We start from the raw sequence: 16,858 nt of genomic DNA on the forward strand, positions 1-16,858 counted from the left end.
AGGGCTATTCAATAAGACTTTTCTGTCATTTACTAAAATATAGATATATTAATGTTTTATGTGTGCCCATTACATATTAAATAATACCAAAATAATTATATCTTAGTCACATTTTGATACTTAAATAATATCTAATTATATAGAAGGAAAGCTAATTAAAGCCATGATATGTGTTATTAAACTGCAGATTACACATATGATATTCAATAATTTTGTGACATTAAATAAATAACTTTGATGAGGTATAAACTGAACCCTCACACTAGTTTGCTCTGTATTTTGGATGAATTGTATTTACATTTATCTCATTCTTTCGATTTGTTTAATGGAAATACTTTCCTGGTGAAATAATAATTGATAAATTACTAGATTATATTTATTTATTACTACAACCATCAAGAGAAAAAAAAATCATACATCCTCAAAAGCAAGTGTTTTGAGCTGCTGAATTTTCAAGTAAACTATTCTGGCTGATTTCCTAATATTTTAAGTCTTCCAATAATCTGAAAGTATGCACTCAAGTTACTTACTATCACATTGTATTAAAAGATAATGAAGTGTGATCTGATATCATTAAGGATATTTGTTATTGCAGCAACAGGTGAATTTTATGCAAATTTAAAATATGTCAACACAAATTAAAAATAAACTTGAGTATTATTAAATTATCATGTCATCTGCCTCTCCTCTCCCACCTTTTGAATTTCCTGTGCATAAATGCACACACCTGTAGCAAGTAAATAGTTACTAGATGAAATATTTATAATGCCTTCCTATTGGTGCCTAAGACAAAGCCACTGCATAAATTTTCAAAGGACAACCCAGTCCCTCAGAAATTAATACTCAAGTGGCATTTTGACAATCCCAATCATCTGAAGGAAGTAATTTGGTCTTCAGTTATTGTGAGGTCTCAATTCAGCAACTCCATATTTCAATCTTTTCAACTAGTCACTATCCCCTGCTGCAGTTCACTATATTGTAATAAAATAACTGACCTGTTTGTGTCATTTGAGAATTAAGATTTACTTTTCTTGAAATTTCTTAAAAGTAGCTAGCTTATTCAGAGGAAAAATACTGACATACGTGGGCAGAAGATGAATAAGATATTGTATATACAATCTGGGTTTGTAAAATACTGATAATTAATGTCTGGAAGCTTGGAAGTTTATGTACAAACATTGCAAATAAAACCATATTTATATCAATGAATCTTATCTGTGTTCACTACCAAAACTAGCTGTTAGAATTTTTTTTAAAAATGTGCAGCTATCACCAAGATGCAAATATGTTACACATATAAAGTCTTATAAGTAACAAAGTATCTGAAATAAGGTATATTCTAAAAGAATATTTGTCCATATGTATATTCATTTTATTTATTTATTTATTTATTTATTTATTTATTTTTATTTATGATAGTCACAGAGAGATAGAGAGAGAGGCAGAGTGCACAGGCAGAGGGAGAAGCAGGCTCCATGCACCCGGAGCCCGATGTGGGATTCGATCCCGGGTCTCCAGGATCGCGCCCTGGGCCAAAGGCAGGCGCCAAACCGCTGCGCCACCCAGGGATCCCCTGGATATTCATTTTAGTATACAATATAGGTTACTAAAAGTTTTTTCTTTAAATGTATATGTAAATAGCACAAAAGCATATTATATAGAATTACTCAAATAAATACATGTGTATCCATCTAAAGAACATGTCAAATATATACAGATTGCTAAAAAATAAATTATCTCATATCCACAAACGTTATAGATCTTTTAATAGTTTAATAGTTTACAGTGAGTTAATAGTTGAATATTTACAATACAAACAATGCATTTTTGAAAAGCAAGAATTTTCTAAGAATTACAAATATAATTGTTTCTATACAATTTTTGGTATATCATGTAATTAATTCTGTTTTTTCAAGTAGAAACATATGAAAATACTACAACACTTTTTTGGCTTTGTTTTATTTTGTTACTTTTTGCAATTAAATTTACAGTAATCCATTCTCAAAAAGATTTCTGGAAATTTCAATCATGAAAAAATAACAATGAATCAAGAAGAAAAATACAAATTACAGTGAAATATAAATATTGAAGTAAATAGCTATCTCAAAATCTTGAATTTTTAGTACATAGAAAAGATCATCTGGCTTCACGTTAGAAGCCAATCACGTATAGTATAATAGAGCATAAAATAGGGTAGAGACTATAATGGCTTATTAATATCAAAGAAAACACAAGACCTTAGACAGAAATGAAGGTTCCTTATTAAACAATAGGAAGAGGTAGAGATCTTATAAGGTGGCAAATGGAGTTGGAGGCAGAAGCAAATGAGGATGGTAGGAGTAGCTAAAAAGCTAGAAAGAGTACACAGGAGGCCACCAGATATAAGAAAAGCCACAAGAATTTAAATTATTGAAATTACTTCTTTCCTTTTTTCTTTTTTCTTTTTTTATAGGAACTGCTTTCTCTATATTTTACCCAACCCAACCCTTTACTTGCTTTTAACAATTGCTTCCCCCCAACTCCCTCACCATATGGTCTCAAACTTCCTTTTTTTTTTTTTTTTTAAGATTTTATTTGTTCATGAGAGACACACACAGAGAGAGAGGAAGAGACACAGGCAGAGGGAGAAGCAGGCTCCATGCAGGGAGCCTGACATGGGACTCGATATCGGGTCTCCAGGATCACACCCTGGGCTGAACCACTGAGCCACCTGGGCTGCCTAAATTTCCTTTTTTTTTTTTTTTTTTGAAATAGTATGGTCTAGGAGGAATGCTGTTCCAACTCTTACAACTTCCCAAGTCAAAGTGGACTCCACATCTGCCAGGAGATAGACTGGTCTATGAAGATGAAAGTATTAAGGAAAGATGTACCTTCTGATATCTGCCATCTGACAGATAAATTATAGTATTCAAGATCTTGTCAAACTTGACATTACATCCTAACACAAAATCAGAAACACTTCTTTTACCTCTTCATTGATTTCTATCACCATTTTCAACCCAATGCTTGGTGTAGGTGGCATAGTGGTGATAGTGTAGATTATTTTAACTCTCTCTAGACTAAGCAGCCAAGTCTAGTACATTAGCTTTTTAAGGCTGCCATACCACACTGGGCAGCATGATCAACAAAAATTTATTGCCTCACAGTCCTCAAGGGCAGAAATCCAAGATCAAAATGTCAACATGTTTGCTGTCTTCTGAAGCTATCTTCTCAATGTGTCCTCACATGGCCTTTCTTCTGAGTATGCACATTCTTAGTGTCTCACCAAGTGTCCAAATTTTCTCTTTTCATAAGGACCACTAGTCAGATTGGATAAGGGCCCAGCCTAATAGCATTATTTAAACTTAATAACCCTTTTAAAGGCTCTATTTACTTCTCTCTGTTTTTAAAATATTTTTATTTATTTATTCATGAGAGACAGAGACAGAGAGGCAGAGACACAGGTAGAGGGAGAAGCAGGCTCCTCGCCTGGAGCCCAATGTGGAACTCGATCCCAGAATGCTGGGATCATGCCCTGAGCTTAAAGCAGACACTCAACCACTGAGCCACCCAGGCATCCTTAAAGGCTCTATTTCCAAATGCAGTCATATTCTGAGGTACTGGGAATTAGTACTGTAATATATAAATGGGGGAAGGTACAATTTAATTTATAATATTTAGATACCCTTATATCAGATGGCATTAGGATGACTTTTTTTCCCCTTTCCCTTGTGCTTTCAGTTCTATTTTTGGTGGAGCCTCGCTATTACTCTTGCATGAAAGAATTATCAGACCTATGTCCACATTTTATTTTCACCTTTCACTTTCTGTGCTCATGCTCACTTTTTAAAGATATATACTAGTAGTTACTGTTATAAACACATGTCCTGTCCTATATCTAAACACATCAATCCATTTGCTGATCAAAGACATGGTATGGTTAAATGGCAGCAGCTATTTAATTGTTAAAAATTTTTAAAAATGTATTTATTAAAGAGAGAGAGAGAGCACAGAGGAAGAGGGAGAAGCAGACTCCCACTGAGCAGAGAGCCTGATGTGGGTCTTGATCCCAGGACCTGATCATGACCTGAGCCAGAGGCAGATGTTTAACTGACTGGAGCCATCCAAGAGCCCTTGGTGGCAGCTACTTTAATTGCAAGCTAAAATTATTTAATCGTCATGGAAAACTGGTAAAAGTGGAAGCTACAGGAGACAACTATTTAAGTAGTTAAATCTCAGTGAAGAGACTATATAGCCTCATAGAACAAGAGAGAAATACCTGCCTAATGGTTCCTCAGGTCCCAAGTGATCTGGTCTTGCCAGTATACTGTTCCTCTGACTCTCTCCTTTCACTAAAGTAAAGCATTGGGGATTCTCTTGTAAAAAAACAGCTAATTTCTTACAAGACAGATATGGAGTATTTTTATAAGGAGTTGTGATGGTATAATAAATAAATTAAGATTTAAGGTCATGCTAAACATTTAAAAAATTGTTGAGCTTTAAATAATATTTGAACTAGAAAAGTATAAGTGTCTACAATTAGTATTTTTACGGTTTAAGTAGTTAATATTTTAATATATTTTAAATATATTAAAATTAAGAACCATTATAAATGGGAGGTACTTCTCAATAAATTCATATAAGCATGTGAAACAATATTATCTCTAAAAAGTATATATGTTTCTGACACTAAAGAAAAGTAAACTCATTATAATACTTAAACAATATTGAAAACATTGCAATGCAGAAAGTAAAAGTTTAGCAAAATCTAAAATTCCTACAGTTAATCACTGTTAAATTTAAAGTTAAGCCCTGAAGATTTCTTCAATGCACATAAAGACATATACAAGCATAAATATATAATTACATGTGTGTATTGTATATATACACATACACATACATATTAAGTAGATGTAGATATATATAAAATACAAAACTATGAGTATACCATCCAGGTATCTCATTCTTTTAAAGGAGTACTGATGACAACAACTGTGAAAATAATCAAAATGGCCAACATTTATTAATAACTATTACTAGGCACTATACTAAACAAACTCTTTAAATGCATTAAATCTTATAATGTCTGAAACTCTATTATTAATTAAATCTCATTTTTCATCCCATATCCATTTTGGGTTAATCATGAGTAAAACAAATTCAATATTGATGATGATGTCTAATTTGATTTATCTGTTTATTTTTTTAATAAACAAAGTATATCATAAGAAGATAATATGAGAACCCAAATCAAGAATCCATAATTATTAATTTCAAGCAATATTTATTCTATTTCAACATATTGGGAGTCTATAAGAATCAAAACATTTGTGCTGTTGTTGTTTCTGTTTGTTTAATACTCCAAGTTCTGTTGTAGAACTCTCTTACATCCTCAAATCAAATGATTCTGGTATGAATCCAAACACCAGTAGTGTTCTTCATTAAATTAAATTCTTAAGTGGTAATGATGCAGAATCACTACCGTAGTTACCCATTTACTGGGTCATAGAACTTTTTCTAGGTGTTGGCATGTGACTAATCCCAGGATATGCCAATCCCAGGTCTCTGATCTGTATTTTCCAAAATAGAATTGGAGAAGGAATTTTACTTTGGCTATCATGGAATTTTAAATATGCTCATCCACTGTTTACTCTTGTCACATGAAGAAAACCTGTCCTACTGAAGGAGGAAATAAGGTCTATACACATATGGCATGGAAGCAATAAATGAGGTGAGACAAAGAGGAAAGAATGGAGAGAGAGAGGTATGTAGAGGAATCAAGGAAAGAAAGGGTAGCAGGACATTGAAATAATAAGGGAAAAGAAGGAGAGGACTGAAGACCTAATTTGTGTCTCTATATTAAGACAGGTCTGAAACTTGCTGCATGATGAAAAATATTTAACAACTAGCTTTCCAAAAAGAAAATAAAAGAAAACTTTGATGTGAAGGTTTGTTCCTTTATGTGGTATTAATATCTCCACCAAGTTTAATTTCAAGCTGTTTATCTTATATCAAGGAATGCAGAATTGAGAATTGTAGAGTAGCATATCATCATTTCCATCATTCAGAAACAACAGAGGTATACATTACTTCAAAGGGATGATGATAGAAAAATCTAGTACAATAAGCAGAAAGTGAAAGTGACGAGATTTGGTTTATCACCTTATCGGACAACTGAGATTAAGGACAATAAAATCATCTCTAAAAACATTTATTTGCCTTACATATACTAAATGCACAAATAAACAAGAAGCTAACAATGTCCATTAGGTAGAAATCACTACATAATGCTGGTCAGTTCTCGATTACCAGAAAAAGGAAATATCACAATAAAGCAAGTCAAATAAGTTTTTCTGGCTTCCTAATAAATGTAGAAATTATGTTTACATCATGCCATAGTCTGTTAAGTGTGTGATAACATTATCTTTTAAAAAATGTACATACTTTAGTTAAAAATACAAAAACATATTATAAAAATGCTAATTGTCAATTGAACTTTCAGTGAATTGTAATCTTTTGCTGGTAAAGGGTCTTGCCTTGATGTTGGTGGCTTATGACTGATCAGGGTGGTGATTGTTAAAGGTTGGTATGGCTGTGGCAATTCCTTAAATAAGACAACAATGAAGTTTGTCACATTGATCGACTTTTTCCACCACAATTTCTTTATATAATGTGATGCCATTTGAAAGCATTTTACCCACTGTAGAATTTCTTTAAAAATTGGAATTAGGGTCAGCCTGGGTGGCTCAGTGGTTTGGCTCTGCCTTCAGCCCGGAGTATGATCTGGGGTCTCCAGGATCCCTGGATCCCTGCATGGAGCCTGCTTCTCCCTCTGCCTGTGTCTCTGCCTTTCTCTCTCTGTGTGTGTTTCTCATGAATAAATAAATAAAATCTTTAAAAAAATGGAATTAATCTTCTCAAGCCTTGCTGCTACTTTACCAACCAAGCTTACATAATATTCTAAATTCTTTGTTGTCATTCAACAATCTTCACAATATCTTCACCAGGAATAGGTTCCATCTCAAGAGACTACTTTGCTCATCCATTAGAAGCAAATCCCCATCTATAAAAGTCTTATGACACTGCAGTAATTCAGTCACATTTTCGATTCCATTTCTGATTCTAGTTCTCTTGCTATTTCCACCATACCTGTGATTACTTCCTCCACTCAAGTACTGAACTTTTCAGAATCATCTAGGAGAGCTGGAATCAACTTCATCCAAATTCCTATTAATGTTGGTATTTCACTCTCTTTCCATGAATCATGAATGTTCTTAATGGCATCTAGAATGCTGAATCCTTTCCATAATCTTTTCAATGTACTTTTCTAAGATCCATCAGCAGAAGAATCACTATGTACAGCCGATATACCTTTGAAATATATTTCTTAAATAATAAAATTTGAAAGTCAAAACTGTGCCTTGATCTGTTGGCTGCAGAATGGATGTTTTGTTAGCAGGCATAAAAATATTCATCTTGCTGTATATCTCCTTCAGAGCTCTTGGATGATCAGGCACATTGTCAGTGATCAGTCATAGTTTAAAAAGAATCTTTTTTTTTTTTTCTTTTTTCCCTCTGAACAGTAAGGCTCAATAGTGGATTTAAAATAGTCAATAAAAAAAAATAAAAAAATAAAATAAAATAGTCAATAAATCATGTTGTAAACAGATGTGCCATCATCCAGGTCTTGTTTCATTTATACAGTACAGGCAAAGTAGGTTTAGCATAATTCTTAAGGGTCTTAGGATTTTCTAATGGTAAATGAGCATTGGCTTCAACAGAAAGTTACCAGCTGTATTCTCCCCTAACAAGACAGTCTATTCTTTGAAACTTTAAGGCAGTGCATTGACCTCTACTTATTAAAGTCCTAGACAGTATCTTCTTCCAACAGAATGCCTTTTCATCTTGAAAATATGTTTCATCTCAAAAACGTTTCCACCTTCATTATCTTAGCTAGATCCACTGATTAACTTGATGAAGCTTCTCCAATAGCATTTGCTGCTTCACCTTTCACTTTTATACTATAGGTACGGCTTCTTTCTTTAAACCTCATGAACCAAACACTGCTTGATTTAGAATTTTCTTCTGCAGCTTCCTCTCTTCTTTCATCCTTCATGAAGAGAATTAGGGTCTTGCTCTGGATTAGGCTTTGGCTTAAGAGAATGTTGTGGCTGGTTTGATCTTCTATCCAGACCACTAAAACTTTCTCCTTACCAGATATAAAGCTATTTCCTATTTTCTGCCCATTTCTTGACTGGATTATTTGGTTTTTGGGTGTTATATGTAACTGATGAATCACTATTCTACCTCTGAAACTAATAATAGCTATATGTTAATGAATTAATTTTAAATAAAAATTAAAAAAAGAAATAAGGTTGTTTCACTTATTCATGAGCTCACTAGAGTACCACTTTTAATTTCCCCCAATTTAGAACTTGGCTAACTAGCCAAAACAAGTGACAGTTTTCAGCCTATCTCACTTTCAACATGTCTCCCTCACTAAGATTAATCGTTTTTAGCTTTTGATTTAAAATGAAGAGACATGTAACTTTCCTTTCAGGGAATAGAGAGACCCAAGAAGAGTGTGAGATGGTGGGGGGGGCAGTTGGTGAAGCAGCCAGAACACACACACACATTTATCCATTACGGTCACCCTTTTTTATGGGCATGGTTCATGGTATATATCTCAAAACAATTAAGGTAGTAACACCAAAGATCACTGATCACAGATGACCATAACAAATATAATAATTAAAAACCCACTTTGAAATATTGAGACAATTGCCAAAATGTGACACAGAGATACAAATTGAGCAAATTCTATTGAAAAATGGCACTGATAGACTTGCTTGATGCAGGGTTGCCATAAACTTTCAATTTGTAAAAAATGCAATAGCTTCTAAGTACAATAAAATTAAATGCAATAAAATGAGTTGTGCCTGTATAGTGTATTTTAATTTAAAAAATAATTGAATCATTCTTTCTTTTAACATTTGACTGCCTTTTTACACAAGATACAGATTTTATTCTATTCCATTCCATAAAGTAAACATTCCTTAGGAAATCACACTTTATGACACTAAAGCAGACTCCTCCCCACTGAGCATGGAGTCTGATGCATGTTTTATGCCAGGACCATGAAATCATAACCTGAGCTGAAATCAATAATCAGCCACTTAGCTGACTGAGCCATCCAGGTGACCAAGGTCTTTTAATATTTTAAAGTAATACGTTTGGTTATTCAAAGGATTAGAAAGGAAAGAAAAAAAAATGGAAACACAAAAAAATGTGACCCAACTCATGTAGAAGCTATTGAAGCATGGCGTGAAGACTGACCAAGAGTAAAACTGGCTGATATCTGCCATTCTATGAGTGTATGTGAATGACTGAGCCATGGGGAAATGCCAGGAGCAGAGGAACTAGAGGTCGAAATTCTGCAGTTTGACCTGTTGTGCCTACCTAATGCTTCACCAAAAATTTAGGCAAGGCTTCAAGGGAAGAAACAGCAGTAGAATCATTAGAAGAGGAAAACTTGTCTATTTGAGACCCTGACAAACACTAAAGTCTCAGCTCTGAGTCAAGTAGTAACAGTTTACATATATTTAACAAAATATTTCAGTCCCTAAATGACCATTGATTGACAGATGACATAAAGGTAGGATAATAATAAGAACTACGGAAAGGTGATGTTTCCGTAAAAAAAAAAAAATATTTTTTTTTATTTTTATTTTATTTTTGAGAGAGAGCACATGCATGAGGGGGTGGGGGAAGAGACAGTGAAAGAATCTTTGATAGCTCCATGTTCCATGCAGAGCCTGATGCAGAGTTCGATCTCATGACACTGAGATCATGATTTGAGCTGAAATCACGAACTGGATGCTTAATCAACTGAGCCACCCTGGCACCCTGATATTATAAATATTGAAAAAGAGACCATGGAAAGTCTTTAAGATGATTGTTAATAAGTGGTGCTGTGTGCTAAAGAGTACTGTTATTGAGAGAGAAGTATCTGCTTGAGATTGAGGACTTATTATTTGGGACATAACAAACTTTCTATTACTCAATTTCCTCATTTGTTAATAGGATTGTTAACAATGCCTACACCTGGAGTTATTCTGATGATTGAAAACATGTAAGACACACATAAATTTTTAGCTATCTTTATTTCAAGGAGATGCTGCAAATAATACCACAGAAATATAGAGGATCATACAGACTACTATAAATAATTATATGCAAACAATTTGGCAACCTAGAAGACATGGATAAATTTCTAAAAACATATAACCTACGAAGGCTGAATCATGATGAGGCAGAAATTCTGAACAGATTGTTACTAGTAATAAGATTGAATCAGTAACCACAATCTCATAATAAGCAAAAGTCTAGGACCAGACAGCTTCACTGATAAACTCTACCAAAAAGTCAAAGAAGAATTGATACCAATCAATCTCAAACTCTTCCAAAAAATAGAAGATGAGGAAATTCATCCAAACTCACTTTATGAGGCCAGAACTACTCTGAAACCAACCCCAGAGAAGAATGTTATAAGGAAAAAAAAAAGTTACACGCCAATGTCCCTGATGAACACAGCTGAAAGACCTTCAACAAAATGTTAGCAAACCAAATTCAACAACACATGAGAAAGATCATACATCATGATCAAATGGGATTTATTACAGGGATGCAAATCAGGCAGTATGATATACCACGTTAACAAAATGAAAGAAAAATAATATAATAATCTTTAAAGATACAGAAAAAGCATGTGACAAAGTTCAACATATGTTTATGATAAAAAATTCTCAATAGAGTGGATATAGTGGAAATGTATCTCAACATAATAAAGGTCATGTATGACAAGCCCATTCCTAATATCATACTCAATGGTGAAAAGCTGAAAGGTTTTCTTTTAGGATCAGACACAAGATAGGGATGTCCACTCTTGCCACTTTAATTCAGCACAGTATTGGAATTCCTGGACAGAGGAAGTAGGCAGGAGTAGAAAAAAAGCATCCAAATTAGAAATAAAGATGTAAAACTGTCAGTTTTCTTCAGATGACATGGTTTTATATAGAGAAAATCCTAAAGACAACATCAATAAACTGTTAGAACTAATAAATTCAGTAAAGTTGCAAGATGCAAAATGAATATTCAAAAATCTGTTGTGTTTCTAATAATAAACTCCTAGCAAGAGATTTTAAGAAAACAATCCCACTCGTAATTGTATATAAAAAAAGAAATCTAGGAATGAAGCTAATCAAGGAAGTAAAAGACCTGCATATTGAAAATTGTAAGATATTAATGTATGAAATTAAAGAAGACAAAAACAAAATGGAAAGATAGACCATGTTCGTGGATTAGAATAATATTATTAAAATGTCCATCTATCTAAAGCAATATACAGATTCAATGCAATCTCCATCAAAATTTCATTGGCGTTTTTCACAGAAATAGAACAAACAATTATAAAATTTGTATGGAACCATAAAAGACCCCAAGGAATCAAAGTATTATTGAGGAAGAAGAATAAAACTGGAGGCATCATAGTCTCTGATTTCAATCTATATTACAAAGCTATAGTGTTTTAAATAGTATGGTATTCAGATAAAAACAGAAGGGGAATAGAAGTAAACCCACACATACATGGTAGATTAATTTAAGACTACATAGCCAAGAATATATCATTGGGAAAGGACAGTCTCTTCAGTAAATGGTTTTGGGAAAATTAGACAGCCCCATGCAAAAGAATGAAAGTAGACCACTAGCCTATACCATTTATAAAATTAACTCACAATGGATTAAAGCCTTGCATGTATAACCTGAAATCATAACACTCCTTGAAGAAAACAAAGGCAGTAAGCTTCCTGATGTTGATCTTAGCAATGCTTTTTAAAATCTGATATCAAAAGAAAAAGCAACAAAAGCAAAAATAAACAAATGGGAATATATTAAAGAAGCTACTGAATAGTAAAGAAAACCAACAAAATTTTGAAAACCATCATCAAATGTATACATATATGTTTGTATATAGATAAGTAATTATATATGATATATTGGTATCCATTGTATGCATGTATATTATTCAGCCATAAAACAGTGAAATCTTGCCATTTGCAACATATGGATGGACTTCAAGGGAATCATGTTAAGTAAAATACGTAGGGAGAAAAGAAAGATAAATACATACAAGTGAGATCACTTGTATGTGGGTCTGGAAGAAATGGTTGAACATTTCTGTTTGTTTTAATTTAAATAAATTGAGTTAAAGAAAAATAATTTTTAAATTAAAATTAAAATTAAAATTTTAAATTTAACACACACTAGGGCAAGGGTGTGTGATCCAAATATATACTGGAAGCCAAAAGATAAAGTAAGTTTATTAAAAAATACAAAGAGACTAGGATAGCTGTCAAAAGGTATTACTTTTAAACAAAAAACAAAACACATGCAGCAACAAAACTCCCATTCATTTAGGTAGTTACTATCATGTATGGACCTGTTACTCAAGGCACTGATAGGGATTATAAAAAGGAGGTAAGGAGAAGGTGCAGGGAGGAGAGATAAGGCAGGAAAGTGACGTGGTAGGCAGAGAACAGGCAATATACTTACCAGTTGTTGTTAGGTACACTGTGTACAGGTTTCAATGTGGCAGAAAGAAGAAAAATGATTCCTATCCTCATGTCATGTTTATAAAGAGGGTTTGTCTAGTTTCTAAACCAATGCCCAGAACATAATAAAACCTTACTAAATATTTGAATGATCGACCAACTTAAAACTCGATTTATGCAGATGAGGAAAGTGGACAAGACAGAAAAATATTTCAGGGCTACTGCTTTTTCTCTTCCTGAGAATGAGGAAAAACAAACAAAAATATTCAAAATATTTTTTCCAAAGTTCAAGGCATGACATTTTTATAAAAACCTATCAAAGTGCCTCTATCTAAAACAATGGTTTTCAACATACGATATTAGGTCCCTGGGAGTTCTTGACACTTTTTCAGGGAATCCCTGGGGTCAAATTATTTTTATAATATTTTCAGAGATATTCTTTTCTGCTTTCCTTTGCATTGACATTTACATTGATGTTGCTAAAGCAATGGTAGGTAAAACTGTTGATATCTTAGTCCTAAATAAGGCAGTGTCACTGGACCATACTAGTGGTCAACAGTCACACACTCACTTTAATAAGTAGATGGATAGATAGATAAGATAGATATAAATATATAAGTTTAGTTTTGCTAAAGAATGTCCATGATAAAGCAGTAAAAAATACAAATTTTATTGAATCTTAGCTCTTGAAGATACCTATTTAATAATCTACATAATAAAATGAGAAGTTATAAAGCAGTTGTGAGATTGAGATATAAGCAGAATTAGCCATATGTTTTCATCAAACATCATCTTTACTTAGCAGAATGACTGACAGAAAACCAGTAACTCAGACTTGAGTATCTGACAGACATTTTCTCAAAAATGAATGAAATGAGTTTGTCTCAAAATTGAATGAAATGAGTTTGTCACTTTAAAGAAAACCAGTCATATTGCTTGTTAACTTAAAATTGAAAATTTAAAAGTGAAATTAGACTCGAAAAATATGTATCTGGTCAACTTGACAGATTGTCAATACCTAAAGAGTTTTTGGGTGAAATCAGTGATGATATTAATGAATGTAATGTTTTGATATTATATAATGAAATATGTAAACATATGAGAGATCTGCATAACTCAGTGACTCAACATTTTCTAAATAACCAATGCATTTTACAAAATCATTCATGAGTAAATACACATTCAAAGAACACTCTAGGCCTATGGATTTTAATTTAGCAGAGTTAAGAAGCTTACTGACATGATTTCAGGATTCTACATTGCAATTACAACCATTTGTTGAGTTCCATGTAATATCAAATGTGAGAAAAATACAATTATCTGAAAAGTCTATTGAAATACTAATTTCTCTTCCAACTATATCTGTGTGAGGCTGGATTTTCCCGATTAACTTCAACAGAAACAAAATACTGAAAGAGATTAAATGTAGAATCTTCTAATAAGACAAACATGAAATAGATTTTCACAAATTTAAAAATGTATTTCTGGGCAGCCCTTGGCCCAGCAGTTTAGGGTCACCTTTGGCCCAGGGCCTGACCCTAGAGACTTGAGATCCGGTCCCATGTCAGGCTCCCTGCATGGAGCCTGCCTCTCCCTCTGCCTGTGTCTCTGCCTCTCTCTCTCTCTCTCTCTCTCGGTGTCTCTCATGAATAAATAAATAAAATCTTTTAAAAATAAAAGAAAAAATAAAAAATAAACAAGTATTTCCTCATGAAATTATTTTTGTTTTGAAAAATATAGTTTTCATTGTTTATGTTAACATACAATGCATTTATTATTTAATATTATGAATTTAAAATAAATTAATATTTTCAAAGTTTAAATTTCTGATATAGTAGACGTTAATAGATATGTAACTCATGCAGACAAAAGTTCTGTGGGGCCTTCACTAGTTTCATAAATGAAAAAAGTACCTGGTTTCCAAAAGTTTGTCTTTTTTTTTTTAATTTTTATTTTTATTTATGATAGTCACAGAGAGAGGGAGAGAGAGAGAGAGAGAGGCAGAGACACAGGCGGAGGGAGAAGCAGGCTCCATGCACCGGGAGCCCGACGTGGGATTCGATCCTGGGTCTCCAGGATCGCGCCCTGGGCCAAAGGCAGGCGCCAAACCGCTGCGCCACCCAGGGATCCCCAAAAAAGTTTGAAAACCATTTCTCAAATCTATGTAGCTGCCAAATAATAAAAATCAGTAACTAGACCTTATTCTGTTGATGCCTGGCTTCTTGAGCCTCTGATTTACACGATTTAATACTCAGCTTCTTCACCTGATTTAATCCTTACAGTTTCTGATTTCTTAAATATAGCCTCCTCTTTCCTAACACATATGCTCTAAATGTCTCTAACTGCCCCTGATAGTTGGTGTTAGCTCACCATAGTTTTTGGACTCCAGGCATTGACTTCAGTCTGCCCTTTGCCTGAAGACCACATCTGCTTCGAGATGGCTCCACTAGCCCAGCGCATAGGCAATACTTCTCATTTGTCCACATTTGGTATCTATAAGATGGTGTATAATTTGATCTACATTACTGAGTAATGGTTGTAGTCTAAAGATGGCTTATTATACTGCTTTCTCAAATTTTAGTAACATTTCTAAATTACATACTAAAATGAATTTTAAACTGACCTGTTAAGCATGTGGAATTTCCTCATATACAGCTAAGATAGGAGATCAACATCCAACAAAGCAAATATCATTCATTAATATAAATGATGTTAATACCATATTGTGTAAAAAGCGACTTGCTGGGCACTTGGGCTCCTGTATTCAACCATGAGCACTGCAGGTATGCCACCTTTTTTGTGATCACTATTCTTCAGGTCTTTTTATGGTCACATGTAACACAAACAGTTTAAGTAAAACAAATAACTCTGGGCAACCAGAGTTAGAACTTTTAATACAGCAGGGCCAAAACCCCAAAGCATGGTATAACTGAAGAGAGTCCGGGCTACCTCACTTTAATGAGCTCCAAGCATAATATGACACAGTATTCTTAAAAATCCAATCATGGGATCCCTGGGTGGCGCAGCGGTTTGGCGCCTGCCTTTGGCCCAGGGCGCGATCCTGGAGACCCGGGATCGAGTCCCACATTGGGCTCCCGGTGCATGGAGCCTGCTTCTCCCTCTGCCTATGTCTCTGCCTCTCTCTCTCTCTCTCCTCTCTCTCTCATTAAAAAAAAAAAAAAAAAAAAATCCAATCATGGGGGATGCCTGGGTGGCTCAGTGGTTGAGTGTCTGCTTTCAGCTCAGGGCTTGATCCCAGTCCAGGGATTGAGTACCGCATCAGACTCCCTGAGAGGAGCCTGCTTCTCCCTCTGCCTATGTCTCTGCCTCTCTCTGTGTGTCTTATGAATAAATAAATAAAAATATTTTTTAAAAATCCAATCTTGGTATTTAGCAAGATGACCCCTAGGTTTTTCCTAAGAGTTTTTGTACAGTTGCAAGCATTGCCATTTGGTAATAACTTCTCCAGAACCACCTCATTAATGCCAGCTAAGAAGCTTTATTCTTTTTACTGCAGCCCTGTCCATTTGTACTTTTTTTCTTCGTAATCCTTAGCTTGTATAAATCAAAGATGATAAAAGGTAAATAAAATTAAAATAACATTCCAATGAATTTCCTCAACAGACACATTTACAGCTGCCAGAAAAGCTAAGGGTAAAACTTTAAGTTGTATGTATATATGCTATACCTATATATATGTTTGTCTGAGTATCACATTATGGAAGTGATAAAGTAAGAAAATGAACTGAGATTTGAACTACAAATGTTTTCCCTTGGGCAATAACCTTTTTGGCTTCATTTGGCCTATATTGCCATAGAGAAAATCTTTGGCAAATCAAGCATCTAATGCAGTTTATTTTTTTATTTTTTTATTTTTATTTTTTTTTTTATGATAGTCACACACAGAGAGAGAGAGAGAGAGACAGGCAGAGACACAGGCAGAGGGAGAAGCAGGCTCCATGCACCAGGAGCCCGACGTGAGATTCGATCCCAGGTCTCCAGGATAGCGCCCTGGGCCAAAGGCAGGCGCCAAACCGCTGCGCCACCCAGGGATCCCTAATGCAGTTTATTTATAATACTGCACCTGTTTATATAAAAAATGAATGCATCTGGGACATTATACTTTTTTATAACTAAACTAATAATACTTAAGGATTAATAAACTAATTATCATCTAAATGTAATGAGCCCTTTTATCTGGAAATAAAACAATCTAATAATATCAGAGGTACAATGAAAGACATCAATAGATCCTTAAATGGAGTCCT

General features: G+C 34.0%; 1 protein-coding gene across 3 annotated transcripts in view; it reads right to left on the reverse strand.

Annotated features, from left to right (window-relative positions):
• The window catches only part of GRID2 (glutamate ionotropic receptor delta type subunit 2), a 1,472,825-nt gene that overhangs the window by 910,530 nt on the left and 545,437 nt on the right, over window positions 1-16,858 (reverse strand). The window lies entirely within an intron of this gene.

Source organism: Vulpes vulpes, chromosome 4 (assembly GCF_048418805.1).
Source record: "Vulpes vulpes isolate BD-2025 chromosome 4, VulVul3, whole genome shotgun sequence".
Taxonomy (NCBI): Eukaryota; Metazoa; Chordata; class Mammalia; order Carnivora; family Canidae; genus Vulpes; species Vulpes vulpes.